Source organism: Pteropus medius, unplaced genomic scaffold (genome assembly GCF_902729225.1).
Source record: "Pteropus medius unplaced genomic scaffold, Ma_sr-lr_union100, whole genome shotgun sequence".
Taxonomy (NCBI): Eukaryota; Metazoa; Chordata; class Mammalia; order Chiroptera; family Pteropodidae; genus Pteropus; species Pteropus medius.
In genome coordinates, this window is record NW_024348304.1 from 8,959,588 (window position 1) to 8,977,947 (window position 18,360).

The 18,360-nt window shown below is 32.5% G+C and overlaps 1 pseudogene; it reads right to left on the bottom strand.

The window, feature by feature from the left end:
- Positions 1 to 17,527: 17,527 nt before the first annotated feature.
- Positions 17,528 to 17,646, bottom strand: LOC120616280 (uncharacterized; annotated as a pseudogene).
- Between the last annotated feature and the right edge of the window lie 714 nt (positions 17,647 to 18,360).

Sequence of the window (18,360 nt, forward strand, 5' to 3'; positions counted from 1 at the left end):
TCATCTTAGCATTGCCACTTGACAATAAAGAATCACTTACCTCACTCCTCTTTTTGAAGATGTCCAACCTGAGTGTTAGTGAAATTAAGTAGATCAAGTTGTTAAGCTTTAAGTCATGGAGCTAAGAGTCAACCCCCAAACTATCTGACCTTGGTACAAAAGTACAATCTATTTTACTAAACTGAAAAGTAGTTATATGAGAAATAACATATTACCAATATAGGACTTAACAAATAGCATATACTCCCCTACTATCGCGGCTTTGTTGTGGGGGGAAAAATCATGAATAAGTTGTCAGGAATAAGTAGATCTTTGTAATACATTACTGAGAACAAATTATTGATCAGATTTTAATGGATCTAATGTTCATTATTTTTTTCACAGGAAATTTTGCGTAACTTAAAAAACCACTACTCTGTTCTTCACCATTTTGTAATCTCTTCTATAATATTTATCTTAGATTATGAGCTCTTTAAAGTTTACATAATTTAAACTTAGAGGTAAATTAAGTATGTTAATATAGATGAAACCATAAATAATTATGTTTGACTGTGTGGCTTATACTAACACATTTTTTCTGCAAAACTCTTCATAGTGATTCGTATTCTTATGCTTTTCAGGCAATAATGTGATATGCAACAAATGTCATAATAATTTGTATAAATGCAGGTTTATTTTTTTTAATATGCTTTATTCTACTGATTAAGAGGGCCAAGAAATTCTGAGCATGCGGCCAACAAATGAATACTGAGAAGGATGGCCCAAGGAGCATTCCTGCAATTGGTCTCTCATTACAGAACTTGAACCAGCCTACCTGAGAGAGTTAAACCCTACCTGAGATGCAAGAAGTATGACTGAAGTAATTAAAGGAGGAGGAGGATACAAGAGACAAAAAAATCAGTTTAGAAAATTGTTATTCTGATGAAGTAAAGTATTAACAAAATCTGGACTCTTAGTAGAACTTCCTTTAAATAATATTTTAATTATCTCTGTATATGACAACATATTGCAATTATAGGAAATAATAATCGCACAATCATATTTATGATATTGTTTATTTATATTCAATATTTAGAATCAAGCTATATCACTGAATTATGAATACCTAACACAAAGTAGATACAATTTTACAATGCAAGACAATAACATATGTAACAAACTTTGTGAGTTAGAGGGTATAAATTTTGGAAGGATAATTCCCTTGTCTTTCATATTATGTCTGCTAGGTAATATAATATTGACAAAGCTTCCAATTTAGGAGATGTCAGAAAATTTAGAACACTCATATTTTGTAAAATAAATTGCCTGGCTCAATTTTAAAATGGAAACTTTTCAATATTTGGCAATTTTATCTCCTGTCAACCCCATCAAACTACAAGAAATTTTATTATCACCTTTTATTTATTTTTAGTGATAAAATTAACAGGAATCAAGACCTCACTATGGACCAGGTAGTGTTCTAAGTACTATATCTGTATAAACTTCTTTGATCTTGATATTGAGCTTGAAATAGATACTATTATCATCCTTATTTTGGAGATGAAGAAACTGAGGCACACACAGATATATGATCTTTTCTAGTATTAAACAAGTGCTATCTGACATCCAATGTTTTGTACACAGGAAGTTAGAATCCAAAGCTTATACTCCTAACCAAGATGTCACTGTCTTCTATTTATGGTAAGGAAACATAAGTTAATGTAGACAAAAATAAAAGAAACTGCAGTAAAATTGTCTAGAAACAAGTGAGAGAACCAATGGGAACCTCCACATACAGTAGGTAGAATTAGTTAGTAATGGTCAGTCAGGTCATGGTACTACAGATAGAGTCTTAGGACCTAGTCTAGTGAGAATTTGATATTTGAGTAAAGACCTGAAGGAGATAAAAGAGTTAGTCATGTGGTACCTGTGAGAAAATATTTCTAGGCAGAATTGAAAAGCTGGAACATAGGATGAGACTTTAATTGGTGGCAACTTCTTGACTTGTCTGTGAAAAGAGGAGATGTCACTCTGGTTAGAGTGAGTAGATTTGGGCTTTTATCATTTAAAAAAAAATAGGCTTGTTGCGGGGATTTAGAAAGAGTTGCAGCATGACTTTGACATTTATTTTCTTTTTAAAAGATTATTCTTGTTGGCTGTTTTGAAAATAGAAAATCGAGAAGCAAAGACCTGAGTAAGGAACATATGCATTCATCCAGATGGGAGAGAAAGGGAGCTTAGAGCTAGGTGACAAAGTTGCTATATTTGAATTCTAGATATGTTTTAAAGACAGAGCTTTAAAAAGTTTGCTGTTATATTGGATGTGGGTTTGACAAGAAATGTTTAATCAATGAGACTTTCAAAGATTTCAGCCTTAGGAATGGAAAAGATGGAGTTGACACTTAATCGAGATAGGAAACTTGAGTAGAGAAGATTTAAAGAGGAAGAATAGAAGGTTTGGTTTTTTTTGTGTGTTTTTGGGGGGCGGGGGATAAGTTGATTTATAGATATATATTTTATTTACATGTGGTTGTAGATTTAAAAAATCTGGAATAGAAGGAGAAATATGAATATCTTGTCTTGTCTCAGCACTCTCCTACATGTTTGAAGATGATGTTAGCATGAACTATGATGTTAGCGTTGGTACAGAGAAAATAGGGAAAATATTTAGGAGATATAATTGATGGGTCTTATGACTAATGCTAAAGGAAGAATGAGGAAAATGAAGGAAAAATAGAGAATTACAAGTTGCCTTTGTTTAAGAAATATTTTTATGGAAATATTTTCAAAATCTTCAGATTGAGATCAAATTCTATTGGTCATTTTTTTTTCCCTTAATTTTGGCTCAAATATAATTTCAGGAACATAAAAAGTTCTGAGACTTTCATATAGACTTATAGAACAGTATCTCTCATGTGAGTTGCCTTCACAGAAAATTTATACTACCTGTTTTACAGTATTCTGTGTGAGGGAGTCAGTCATGTCAAGTTCATTTATACAGTTAATCGTATTTTCAACACTAGAATAGCAATATATTTATAAAAGTTTTTAAAAATTTAAGCTCAGGGAGCGCAACCTTACTGCCCTCTGCTTAATGATATTGAAAACAAAGAATAACTTAAACTGTACTAATCATTAGATATTAAGTATTAATATTTGAGTAAGATAAAATTAAAATGTAAATAAGACTAACAAGATCAAACATCAAAATCCAAATACGTTTAGATAAATATTTTTTTCAGTGGATCCTGTATTATAGCTCACTTACGTTCACCTCAGCCTCCTTGAAGAATGCCTTTCTGACTACGCAGGCTGAAAAGCTAAAAACTACATGCCCTCCCCAACCCCACCCACCATTGCAATTTATGTCTAAATGTGACTTTCAAGAGACTTGTGCCCCAAACTAAGTTAAAGTCCAGTTTTGGGCTTTATCCTGTTTGAAAGATTTACAAATACATACAACTTCCCAGTATGTAAAGAATGTATGCCATAATGCTGGGGTGGTGGGAATAGGGCTCATGAAAATCCAAGAGGAGAGACTTTAATGTTATGTCACTAGAAAAATAAATATTTTTATATATTTGGTCACAAGCTAGCAGTAAGCTTAATAATAATTTTTATATTAACTCATTTAATTAATCAAATAGCTCTATGAGGGTGAAAACATTGAATCTCCATTTACTATACAAAGAATAGAAAGACTGGGTGATTAGTCAAGAACGCACAACAAAAAGTCAGAAGAGCTAGGATTCAACCCGGTACCCATGTAAGACACCACTAGGCTATTTGGCCTTTCAGTAAAGGATGACAATATATGACCCAGGATATGGTGCTTTTCCTCCAAAGTAATAAGGATCAGTTTCTACCGTAAGAGTTTATGACTGGTATTTGAGCTTCTTCTCAGAACCCTAATTACTAATGTCCATGTTTTTATTTTGTTTTAGGGTTAAGCCAGTCAATTATCTGACATCTACACACGTAAGTTATTAAATACATATTCACTTCTAACTTTAACAGAATTTTGCTAAGCACTTTGACTTTTACATTATATTTCAAACTTTTCCTACTTCTTACATATATTGAAATTTTCCTTTTTTAAATTTCCTTTTTTAAATGCCATATGTGCCCCAAAAATTTAATTTTTATAATTAAAAAATATAATTTTTAATTATATTTAAAATTATATTTTAAATATAATTAAAATATTTAATTAAAGGAATAACTTATGCAAATTTCCTTTTTTAAAAAGGAGCTATGATCCTTGAGTCATTTGTTATTATACTAGTAATCTACTATGTGTTATATTGTTGTGAAAAAAATATTTAACCTAAAAATGTGTTAGGTAAAATTTATTTTTTCAGGTATAGTGTTCTTTGTATGTCTCCTGACATTAACTTAATATTTTATTATATTGAGTCTTTTGTTGTAAATGAGCAATACTATTGTGGGTTGGTAGTCTTAAACATTCCAATATAAGCTAAAATGATTATTGTATAAATTAGAATTGAAATGAGAGGGTAGGATGATTTGTGTATAAAACACTAATGATATACAATTATTCACTGACAACAGGCATGCTTTGTCTTCCTGTATGTTCATTCATCATCACAAATCATCTATATCAGCACAACACTTTAAACTCTCAGTATTCAAGTAATTTATGACGCTTAGAATTACATGCATTAGCAGACTATTTTTACAAGTTTTAAACAGATGGTTTTATATCAGAGATTTTTATAAAGACAGAGAACAAATAGAAGTAAGCTCTTAATGGCCAAATTGTCTTTCATTATATGAATTTCTGCAAACTCAAGCGTACTGAGTGTATTTCTTTCTGAAATTCTATCTCATAACTTACGTATATGTCAGTTTCAAAGATTGCAATGCATTGCACATTTTAAAAATTTGAAAATTTTCATGATAACCTATTGTTAACATACTTTGCATGAATTTTTAGGATAATTACTCTTTTAAAAATGGTTTCAGGAATTTCCTCTGGGGGTATTCACTGTGCAAGGCTTACTTTTTTATGACCGAATTATAGACTCTGCTAGGAAAATGGGTTATTCTAACCTTGTGTCTTCAGTCTGTGCTGAATGTATAGAATCTAGATGTAACATGTAGTCAGATTAGACCAGTGAAATGTTATAAAATGGGAAAATTTGCATATCTTTGGAGGAATATAAAATCATGACACATTATGTAATTAAGCCAGGAAAATTAAGGACTTGTCCATATCATAGTTAAATAAATAACTTTACAAAGTTATAATCTTACTCCTCTCTAAAATATAAGAATTAAGCTAGAATGATATTAAATTATTTTCTAGTAATATCTTAAGATTCTTAAGGAATGAATAAGCTTATAGAAAATTTATTTGCTCATCAGGAAGCACTCACCCTAATTTATAAAATGTTTGCCTTTTTTTAAAAATAAATATTGACAGGATGTTTCCAAAAACATGCTTAAAATTATTTGTCTCATGTAAACATAATTGTGGCATAATGATAAAAACTTTGTCATAAACAGAGTTTGTAATGAAATAAAAAACAAACTCCAAAGCTTTTATGCAATGTATACTTGAGAATAAGGATAAATAGCTTAATGTATGAAAATGTTTTAGATTTCTATCATCTACTCAGTATTATAAGCTCTTTTTATATTAATCTGGTAAGAAAATGTAAAGACACACAAATATAAAAAAATAGTTATGAAGGCTTTATGTGTAAGTGATTTCTACAAATGTCTGTGTGTGTGTGTATTTTTTTCTCTAATAAGTGTGGCATATATTTTGCCTTATAATGGCTGTTCCCATTAATTCAAAAGCTTATCAAACAACTGGTGGATGGAAATAAACTGAGTTTATTTGGCTATCTCAGCATTGGGGCAGAGTGGACCAGTGGGGTATGGTATTGTGTTACAGGCCAAGTTATTGTGATGGGGGAGATTGCTCTCTGTGTTAAAAGCATCATGGTATTTATAGAATGAACTCAGGAGATGCCTGACTGTGTGTATGAAAAGATAATGGCAATACCAGGATAAAAGATAAACCGTCGGAATGAGACAGGGATACTTTGTGATTCTATTTGGACACCAAGGATATTGGAAATATCTAGTATCCCTTACTCTCCCAAAATTAATTTTGTTCTACTTAACATCATATTTTCAAATATTTACAACTGATAAAGGCTAAAGCACTTAGATTTAATATATAAATTATTATAGTTCACAGTTTCTTTTCCCTTTAAAAATTCCCTATTTGGGTATCGTCTACAGATAGCTTAATAAACCATGGGATGATATAAACTTACAAATCAACTTAAACAATGTGACTGCAAACCATTTAGCAAGCATTTATATTCAAGAAACTAAGTCAGGCATATGCTAATCAAAGACAATACAAACCCTGTCTTCTACATGCTTTTTCAGAAAAGTTTCTCAGTTGGTTGAAAAAGTATATAATTTGTTTGCAGATAATCACTAAATATATGTGGATTTTCAGAATTGTTTATTTAGAGGAAAAAAACAGTTTAGAAATACTTACAATTAGAGTGTTCCACTGCATGAGCATTTATTGGTGCTGGGGCACATACGGCATTTAAATATGTTTATTATACAAATATGTGATATATTCTGAAGTAGTTAATTTTAGTAAAATATTTAATTAAAGGAATAACTTATGCAAATAATTGCATGTTTAAAACATCTCACTTTACCTTGTGTAAGAATTATCTTTATAAAAGGTGAAAAATGACTAAACCTTGATGAGTACAAATGCCAAAACCTATATTTTATAGCTGTGTACCAGATAATGTGCTCCTGATAATTTTAAATGAAAATGAACTATTAAGTTATCAAAGTCATGAGAGTTAACCATGCAGATAACAATACAGGTTTACAATCCATTGTGAAATCTGTAATAGCTGAGTACTGCAATTTATCCAATAAATCACAAAAGTCACTGCCATTCCTTTTCTTGCTCCTATATTAAAAATAAAAAAAAAGTAATGTGGTATTACTGTTAGTGTTATAAATGGGAAAAATTTGGTTATTGTGAGAAATCAATGTAGATAAATAAATAAGGTTACTAGAAACTATCATAAAAATATAAATGTTAAATAATAAAAATTTGTAAAAATTTGAATTTATTTTCCTGAGGATACTAATGTGCTATTCTGGTTTAGAATTGATAAATGATGTAGGTTCAAAAGAGTATTAATCCAAAAAAAATAATATTAATGATCTCACAGGATAAATAAGTTAAAGATACTTATAAAAGGAAAATCCTAATATCTTGCTGCTAATTTTTAATAACATAAGTTTGAGTATATAAAATATGTTGCAATTAATACAAAGGGGTTTCGAAGATCCACATATTTTAATATTTAAAATTCTTCCCAGAAAATTACATGAGTGTGACATCTCTATTGTTAGAGCAATTAATCCCTAAATTTATACATATTTAATGACATGAATATAAGAAATAAAAACATCGATACAAAGATATTGTCATAAACAGTTCTAATAAAAGAAGTCTTCGATGCCATCAATTTTTTTTTTTTTTTTTAAATCAAGCCATGCAAGGAACTCTGAGAAGTAGGCCACTGTTTAAGCACAGGGAGAATTGTATATAGGAGAGCTTTAACCAGCACAGCATTTCATTCAAGAAGACTGCTTCAAGACTTCATTTAAAATTATCAGGGGCACATTATCTGGGTACACAACAAGAAGCAATTATTGGTTTAATTAGCCAGCATTCACCACACCGCCCTCTTTCTCTTTGTTCCATTGCCAGGCAATTTTCTACAATCATTAAGCAAGGGAACAATAATTCCACGATGACCTAATCTACAGCTTCTTCTTATCACATTGGAGTATTTTAAAGTTATTTATGACTGTCCTCAATAAGAATGAAGTCCATTGGGCAGAAAACACTTCAGGCTTAAAAATTCAATGTTTATTGCCATATTCTAAATCTTAATTATATTTAATAATCTACTATGTTTTATTTTAGATAGATGTTTGCCATGAAATTAGGCTAAGGATATTTGATGGAAAGGGAATATATATAATGTCTTTTACAATACATTAAAATACTGCAGGTAATTTGCATATCTTTTACAAGTATATGTCTATCAGGGAAAATATGGAACTAAATTTTAAGAAGACACTTTTAATATGTAACTTACTGAAAAAAATAGACAAATAGACTTATTCTAAGATGTTTTTATCAGTGAAACTCTTACAAATGGTTAAGTGAAATTATTTTCCCACAATGCTAACCATTGATTTAGGTGATTTCTTAAAAACTTTATTCTTAAAGAGAACTTCCTGGTCTGGCATTAGATAGCAAGTGTAAGTTAAAGGGCACAAAATCATTTTCTCTGCGAGGCCATAGTTAATACAGGTGTCTTTGTATATTGCAAAGGCACCTAGTGGAGGATTTAGAAGCAGTAAAAATGATGTTTTCTATTAAATAATTCATAAAGCAAGGATTAGGCCAAGAACTGCTCTGCAGGTAATTCTTGGGTGATTAGGCATCTGGCCATCCATCTAGCCAGTGCCATCATTCTTACCTCATTATGCCTCATGGTCCATGAATAATTTTTACAATATTCTCCAACACAAAAGTACTCAAAAGATAACTACTGTCTGGAATCACTTAGTGATGCAGGCGCACAAATCTTGCTCCATCCCTGAGCCTTCAAAGGCCGGAATGTTCTTGTTGGAGAACCAACTCAATCTCCCAGGAAGTTTCTCCTCTCCACTGCCCTGAACTAAAGAATGTATCTTTTCTCAGTCTAGCTTACTATCCAGTCAACACTTCACTCTCAAATCTTTCAGAATGCAGTTCTGATTCTGCCAATCCTCTGAGAAGATCAAACCACAGCCTGCCTAGCTCTCACAGTGCTTTGGATTTCTATCGTTTTCACACAATAATGAGCAATACATGTATATCTCCTTTGATTTTGAGTGTTAAACAAAAATAGAAAAAGAAGAATCAGTAAAAGTGATAAAGGTATAAAAGTAAATATACTTTTTCAAAGAAAGATTCAGGTTTTTGTTATAAATTATATGATATCCAAATATAAGTGTTGATAAATACTTTATCATTTAGTGACACCAGTGTTGACAGTCTCTACAAAGTAGTTGGCAATTATAGATCCAAGTGGTGTGTGTCTGTGTGTGCGTGTGTGTGTGTGTGTTGCATTTTTAATTACTAACCGAATAACACACAAATTGGTTTTGTTGTAGGAGGTTCAAACAATGTAGAAATATATTAAGATAGAAGCGAATGTCCCCTTTTAAGCGACTTCTCTGCCTCTGTTCCATCTTTCCTCCAGAAATAACTACTGTGAACTCTGGTACCGGTGCATTCTTCCAATCCTGTTTCAGTGAGTTTATTACAGACAACCAAAAAAACACACAGCTGTCCATGTAGACAAGGTTTACATGAAAGGCATTATACATACTTAAATGCAACATTTTTTAATATTTGCTTTGTGGCGTGTAACACTTTTTTGGTTTGTTTTAATCTTAACTTTTTGATTACTCTTGAGTTGGCATTTTAAAAAAATGTATAATTTCTATTTGCCAAAATGTTTTATTTCTTCCCAATTTCTTCATCCGTTCATTCCTTCTTTTCTTTCTTCTTCCATTTGTTCTTTCACTCTCTTTTAAGATAGAATGGGTTTTCTCATTTTCTTGATTCCACTCTTATTGACTCAGTGGTACTCTCACTGGTGATCTTCAATTAGTATACTCAAATTTTTATTACTCATATTTTGAAAAAATAGATTGGCATCTTGTTAATAAATATCATTGAAAACTAAATAAGGTCTTTGAATATATATATGAATTTTATTCTAATTTCTAGTGTTACAAAGAAAACCTCACATAACTCCTGTTTCTTTAATTTAAACCTTTCATGTGTGCAGCTTCTTCTCTGTGATAGGTGGATAATGATACTTATATTATGGGATTGTTTTAACGATTGAGATAACAGGTAGTTGTGCCTATGTTAATAACCTGAAACATGACAGATGGTTAGCAAATGCCATTTCTCCTATCCTCATTTCTTTTTTTTTAATCAATACATCTATACTATGATTAAAGAGTTATGAGTGTCATTGTTTTTTTCATAGAGCATAGGAGTATATTATCTGTCTGCTAAAGCGGAGCTATACTTTTCAAAACAAATCATTTCAGTATCTCTCTCGTATACAGGTCACGTAAAGGAAATAGGATTGTGATATACCATTGATATTTCATAATAATAACATCAAATTATAAAGTTTTTATTAAGATGATACCAGCTAATTTATATATAAACACATAGGGCACAGTATATACTTGAAAAACATTAAGTGTAGTACTATTTTTATTATTATCATTTTAATATTTGAAATTTTGACTTAGCACATGCTTTGGTCAGGTTTCTGAAGTGTACATATTCCAAGATACAGGAGAATATTTGCAGTTTCATGCTCTAACACCATGAAGAGTGTAGGAAATATATAAAGGAATAATTATGAAGAAAATCAACACAAGAGGCACAGTTAATAGTCAAGGTACAGCTGTTCCTTATAAAAAACCAAGGAAAAATTACAAGCATGGGAAAAAGAGAAGAGACAGCCAAGCCAGGAGGAGCATAAGATGGAAATAGCAAATTTCTTCCTAACATTCGGGCAAACACATTTCTTTTATCTTATTTCCATGTTTGGTGAATAACACAGTGATCCTGGAACATGGAGTTTTGCTGCTCAGTGGAGCTGGAAATTAATGTTCCCTAATGGGCAGAGAAGCAAAGTTTTGGATTGGAGAGAGACATGCTCCTACCGAATAGCACACAGATATTAAAACAGAAAATCTCCCAAACAAGAATTGCTTGAGTACACGATGTTCTAGCCAATACGATATTTGGATACAAATATGGTTAAAATGTAACATCTCAAATTACTATGGCTTGGAGAAATTTAAAGTTATTACACATAAATGAGGACATTTCTGTATTATTATGTCTTTATTGAAAGTATTTTAATTAAAATGTCCATATTTTAAAAACGTCTTTTTTTCCATTTCTCACTCATTCATGTTGATCATTTTGTTGTGCATTTATTCATTAACTATGTGCCAAGTATAGCAATGCACACTCTGGGGAATCTCATCTCAAATTCCACTTTTATCATTTACTAAATATGTACAAATTGAAGGTTGGCTTTTCTGTGCCTTAATTTTTCTTCTTTTAAATAGGTGTAATAAAGTCCTAAAGGTTATAGAGAAAATAAATAAATAATTTGTCCAGTAGCACACCTGGCACATATTTGGTTCATAATAAATCAGTTTCCATATTCCCCACTTACCACTAGAATCAAATTAGTCACAACAATATGCACAACAAATATCTCCAGGCAGTTACCATTCAAACATGGGCAAACTTGGAATTATTTTATTTTCTGAGTTACATATGTCTTTCCTGGTAGCGAAGCCGCCTGCATTTTCCTGATGCAGTTATTTCAGATGTGGTTCTGATGCCGCATGCTGGCATCGGTGGCATCACCTGGCCCCTGGGCGCTCTGGCCCGTAGACCCGACTACCACCGTGCAGCAGGCTGCACCTGCTGTAGAATTAACACTCCTGACACACACGCGGACAGAACCAATGGGAGTTATATAAAGATCTCAGCTCTCTCACCTGTCCGGTGGGCTGGTTCTGGCATGTTTGTTCCTCATTGTTCCCAGGAGTGTCCCCAGTGAGACTGGATTCCAGCGGTCCACACTGGCAGCTGGCTTAATAGTGTACCTTTCTCACTACTCCGTGCCTCTCTTCTCACTCTCAAGACTGAATTTTAGTCTTGGAGTCTGCTTCTGGGGAAATCAAACACGTTTTCTCAGTCCAGACCAGTGACTACAAAGCCTAACCTGGTATTAAAATTCCAGTTGCTGTCAAGTGTTTCAATTGTCCAATTATTTCAATATCAAGGCTTTGCTCGCTCTCAAACCTTCACCTGTCCCGCTTCTTTTCAAATGGTGTGACTGCTGGGAGCAGGCACCAAAAAGATGAGTCAGATTACGTAAGTTAGGGCTCATTAAGACAAATAGGGCAGTGCCGGCTGGTGGTTTCAGCCTGATTGAGGGCCAGTCAGGTGGTCCTGGCACTGCAGTGTGTGCACAGCATGTGTGTGACGCACTTGGTATTCACCAGCAGTATTCTCATAGAGCTGGTTATTCGTTGCTGAGGACTCCAAGTGTCTCCCTTTGTCTCTCACCTGTAGCATACCACCACACGACTGACCCCTCCCTGTTGCATATACTGCTGCCATTTCTGCCCATCGTTGACTGCGAAGGTCCTTTAAGGAGTCTCAGGAAATGGGAGGGGCTTCTGCTTCTTGTAGTGTCTGTGGTTGCCATTTGGCCTATGTGTGCTGGATATTCCAGAAAACTTTTATGTTCAGATATTTCTATTTGAGAAAAAAGTCATTAATCTTTTTTTCCCCCTCCAGGTAAAATTATGAACTCTGAAGGACACATGTATTCTCCCTCATTTCAAAGCTGATTCCAAGAAAATGATGAGGGGTGGGGGTGGAGTTGGTTAGTGAGAGGTGATCAATTCAGCTCTGTTTGTAAATGACTCCTATCTACTTCTGAATCTGTGTCTGTTTTACATAGACAGATTTGTGTGGATCGCCATTTACAATCCATTGGTACTCAGCACTTTAGAATCTCAGACAACACAGTACCTAAAACCACGGCCAGTGTTGCCATTAACGTAGCACGCGGGATGAAGAACGTTCTTATTCTGAGATGTGGTGCTATTCTGTTCAAAGCCCCGTTATTTTGTTAAGCATTTGAAATCATTTCGATGAAATGATACACACACATGCACTTATCTATATGATACATGTATGTATGTGTGTGTACACACATATACACGCTTACTCATATAAAGCCAGAAACAATTAAAAGTCATACATTAGACATATACCCAAAAATGTCAATGCAAAGCATTGGCTGTGGTAGTGAAAAGAGTGAGATCAGGGATAAGAAGTTATCTACGCACTTGGATATCTTATTCAACAAACGTGTACTGGACACCATTGATAGATGGCACTCTTCTAGGACCTGAGACACAGTAGTGAAAAAAGACAAAAATCTTTCATGGAGCTGATAATTTAGAGGGGAGATCAAACAAATATGTAGTGTTAGAGAGTGATAAATACGACGAGAAATTACAATGGAAGGAAAAGATGTGACTTCTTGGGGAGATGATATTGTGACTAAGATAATTCAGCAGACGACATACACATGAAATAATCGAACTTTCGGATTACGTTGATCTAGGTTGCAACGGAAACTTCTAAGTCATTAATAATAAACTCAAATCTCTCTCGCATCAAATGAATAGATAGAAATGACAGTTGGTTTTCAATGTTATTAAGTGCAAGACAATACAGTTAGGAAAAATAACTTATATAAAAGATTCATAATTGTGGTTTCCGTATTTCTATTATAATTTGACATCAGGAATTTAGAATGTAAGAGACTTTCATAAAAATGACTACCTCTCCAACCTAGTATAGCGTTCTCAAAAGACATTGTAAGAAGGCTAATATCTCATGAGTCTATAGAGATTTTGTGATTAAACCAGTCTATACAATCACTAATATTTCTTTTGTAATTTACATATATGTGCTAGAAAATATTTAATAAATCCATATACATGTGTTCAGATACATTTTTAAAATTTGCTACATGAGGTGATTACCAAGTAGCTATTTTATTGTTATTCAGTTTTTACTGTATTAAATAGCCATATATTGTATGATATTAATTTGATAATTTCTTGCACCAACTGTAAAAAGTTTTCTGCTTAAGTTCTAGCTTTATGTTATCTTGAAGATCCTATTAATACAATATAATTTGAAAAGGACCAAACTGCACAATAATAACGGAGTTCAAAAAGGAAGCTACTAAATATTAAGTGTAAAACTTGATTCTAGCCAATTAGTTATTTTATATGAGAAACATTCCTGTATTTTTAATTAGTGTGCACTGAGAAAAAGATAACCGAGATGGACAGGCAACTAAAAGGAAAACTAAATAAATGAAGACTACTTAAAAGAAACAGACTTCACTGTGATTCAAAGGATCCTTGACTCCATTTTCTCCATTAACTTCTATAAACTAATTCTGGAGAATGTATTTGCATTCTCCAGAATTTCTTTCACTAGAACTTATTTATACAGGTTTATGATTAATTTGAGTCACAAACTTAGAGCTGACTAAACGAGGCACCCAGTACAAAGCTAGATGAAGCATCACTTTGTATACCTGAATATTGTCAAGAATATTGGAAGCCTAGAAACCCGAGAAAGCTTTTTCTAGAAAAGACTATTTTTTTCCTGAAGTATTAAAAAGGACAAGAGCTACAAAGGTGCAGAAGTTGATATAGAAAATTATCTATACATATTCTAAGAACTTTAATATAAATGCAAAATTATCACAATATTTAAGAGTAAAACTATTTAAATTTGTATAAAACTTTATAATTGGGGGAGTAGTTACAGATAGAATATTTTCTTTAATCCTAAAAATTCATAAAATCTTCTGCTGTTAAGACTTGCTCTAGATTACAGAACTAATAAATGGTAAATAGTGATGAATTCTTGGTCCATATCAACATGCCTTTTTTGAATCTTTCACCTATTCTTCCAATTAGTTTGCAAACTTCTGACCCTGGTACTTGAAGTCTCAGCCATGCCACTCATTAATGATCAAAATAAAGTCTCTCAGACTTGTTTATTCTTATTTACAATTGTATCCTTGGCATAGAAATCTCTATGATTAGAAAAGAACTACCTAATTAGAATTGTTGGTGATATATCACATTTCCAATTGCTTAAGAATAAATGAAAGTTATTTAATCATAAATCATAAAATCTCAGGGTTTGATGAACGAAAAGGTCATCTCATCCAGTCATCCAATAAGACTTAAGACACATGTGAGAGTAAATCCAGGTTATATTAACAAATCTGCCCTTTTATTTAAGAAATAGCATGTTTTATTTGACAAGAAGCTGTTTAACCTTTACCAGAAGTTGTAGATAGTTCAAATTTTTTTCATAAATTAAATTAATATTGCTTTAAAAAGAAAGATGAGAATTTAAAAGTAATACATAAAATGAAACATTTATTATTTATCTATTATATTGGAGAAACTATTCAGCAGTTGGAGTCTCATCTATGCATACAAAACTTACTCTTGCCCTTCCCCTGGCATTTGCTCTTCAATGATATATGTTAGAGGAAAGTCTAAGCGTACTAGGCAACTTACACATGCCGTCAATAGTCTGGTGAAGTATGTGAAATATATTCTCTCTTATGCAGTTTGTTTCCATTTTATTTCCCCATCAGTACGCTTTAAGTTGTACAAAATTTTGAAACTTACTCTGCCTCTTGATCTAACTCTGTTTGTTCATCTTCTTTGAACTTTCAAAACCAGTAATCTTCTAACTTAATAAGGTAACGTGAGGTACTCCTCTAAATGGAAGATTAGTTCATTATACTCTTCCTAATTAATTTATGTTTTTGAAATTAGATTTCTGTATTTTTTGTCATTTCCATTTTGAAATTAAAAAAAATGCTCAAAAATTTAACTAGGGGGCAATAATGGTAATGTTTAGATCTGGTACGTCCATTTAGGCTTCTTCAAATCACATCACACCGGTAACTTTCCCCTACTCTCTTGTTGTCATAATTCCAACATAGGTTTTATCAGGTCATAGCATTCTATAAAATAAATTAAGTAAACTGTGATAAGGACAGATGCTTAAATACTTCTTAGTTCTGCTGCTTTCCATGTTATTTCCTTATTATTTTTTGATAAAATAAGTTCTATCAAGCCTACTTTTAGTTTTTTTGTGTGCGTGTAAGTTACTAATGTGGTGTGAAAATTTAAACATTTAAATTCATGGTGACATTCCATAATTACCTGGGTGCTGTATTATGTGTAATTGTGAACCTATTTTTAAAGTTTGCTTTGTATTATATCTTATCCATCTTAATAGTTCTGTTAAAAGTTCCAAAAGTGACTAGCTTTCGATTGTGATCACTTGATTCATTTCAGAAGTTTATACATTTTTCAGTGTGTGATTTAAGTTCATATTAATATGCTATAGATAATGCCATTTTTCATTCAGTTTATAAAGTAGACTTTGCCAAATATTTTGACTTGGATTTAATTTATTATATTTCTGATTAGAAAGGTTATATGCAATGTATAATTTTTTATGAATTAGTGGATGATGATTTAAGTTCTGTAGAGACTTTATTAAATTTATTGTGTATAGTCCATAATTCAATATTTGATATAGAAAGTAATAGAGATTTCAGTAGTTAACATATTCATGAGAGTAGACATTCATGAGTGGATAACTGATGCATATACCTCAGTAATAAAACTATATTCAAATAGAAAATCAATTTCAGAAAAAAATAATCACTTTATAATATACCTTGCATTTCAAATATATTTTAATATCTTCATAGTATCTATTATAGAAATTTGCATACACTGAGGATCTCAGAGGTTTGATTCAATCTAAAGAATCATATTGTATTCCTCAGATACCATTTTTTTGAGTCATCTAAGAAAAAAACTTGATACCAACTAAGGATTGGTCAGAACAATACATGTTAATCATTTTGTTTTTCATTTTGGAAAAGATCAAGAATTACCTTGGGAAGGGAGCTGAATCTTAAAGCAAGGAATAATCCATCCACCATTGTTGAGATTCCTAATTAGATTCACAGTTACTCGTGGTCAACCATAGTCCAAATATATTAAATAAAAAATTTCAGAAATAAACAATTCATAAGTTTTAAGTTGCACACCGTTCTGAGTAGCATAATGAAATCTCACACATTCCTGTTCCGCCTGGTGGGGATGTGAATTCTCCCTCTCTCCAGTGTCTCAATGCTGTTTATGCTCCTCTTATGTTTATCACTTAGTAACCATCTTGGTGATCAGATAGACTTTCGTGGTATGGCAGTGTTGGTTTTCAAGTAACCCTTATTTGACTTAATAATGGCCTCACTACTGAAAGCATAAGAGTAGTGGTGCTGGCAATTCAGATATGCCAAAGAGAAGTCGTAAAATGCTTCACATTGGTGAACGTTTAACTTGCTTGTTCTATTTTATTAATATTTATTGTTATTATTCTCTTACTGTACCTAATTTATAAATGAAACTTTATCTTAGATATGTATATATAGGAAAAAAAAAAGCATATATAGGCTTCATGTAGTTTCAGGCATCCACTGGGGATCTTGAAATATTTCCCCTGTGGATAAGGAGAGAATGCTGTACACTGATTTTGAAATTCCTTGAAATATTCTTCTCTGTCCTCAACCAGATAAAAATAAAGTTTATATGTGCTATCTTCTGCTGGATTTTTTTTTTTTTTTTGGGTGACAACCTTTGGTTGACCTCTACAGATTGCAAGGACCTCGTCAGCTTACAATCCTTTATTTTTTATTTTTATTTTTTACGCCTATAGCACCTGGTCTTCCTAGGTGGTCTCTCATCCAAGTACTAACCAGGCCCGACCCTACTTAGCTTCCGAGATCAGACGGGATTCGCCTTGTTCAAGGTGGCATGGCTGTGGACTCTGCTAGATTTTTTGATGAAAGTTCACACCTATGCTAATCAAATCTTCATGTTTATATCAGTCAGGGTTCAACCAGAAAGGCAGAGCCAGTAAAATTACATTTATATAAATATTAACATTTGTATTTACATATAAAGTTACCTATCTGTGGATTTATTACAAGAAACAGCCTTTGCAAGTGTGGATTTGTGAGGCTGACTAAGCAAGTCAGAAGTCTGTCAAGCAGATCATCAGGAAGAAAAGGTCAGGGTGAAACTTCACAGGAAAGAGCCAACGTTTTGCACACTAGGCTTTCCTCTGCCTCACAACTTTCAGTCCTGCAATAAAACTTCAATCAATTAAGTCGGACCCACCAAAGAGAAAATCCCTGTTTAAATTCAACTCATTAGAGACTTTAATAAATTGCAAAACCCCCTCACAAGATCCCTTAGGTTAGTGTTTGGCTGACTACCTGGGAACTCCAGCCTAACCAAGTGTGTACATCATAAAGCATCACAATGCCCAACAAGGAGCCTATTATACCTAACTTTATCTCTAACTTTTTAGCCTATGGAAATGCGAAAGACAATTAGTGAATTTTACTTTTTTGAAAGAAGTAGATAACACTTCCATTGACTATTTTGCATTCTTGCCCACTTTTCCACATAGTCTCTCTCTTTTTGGATATCTAGATCAAACACAAACCCAGACATTCAGGAGTGACATTTATTTTT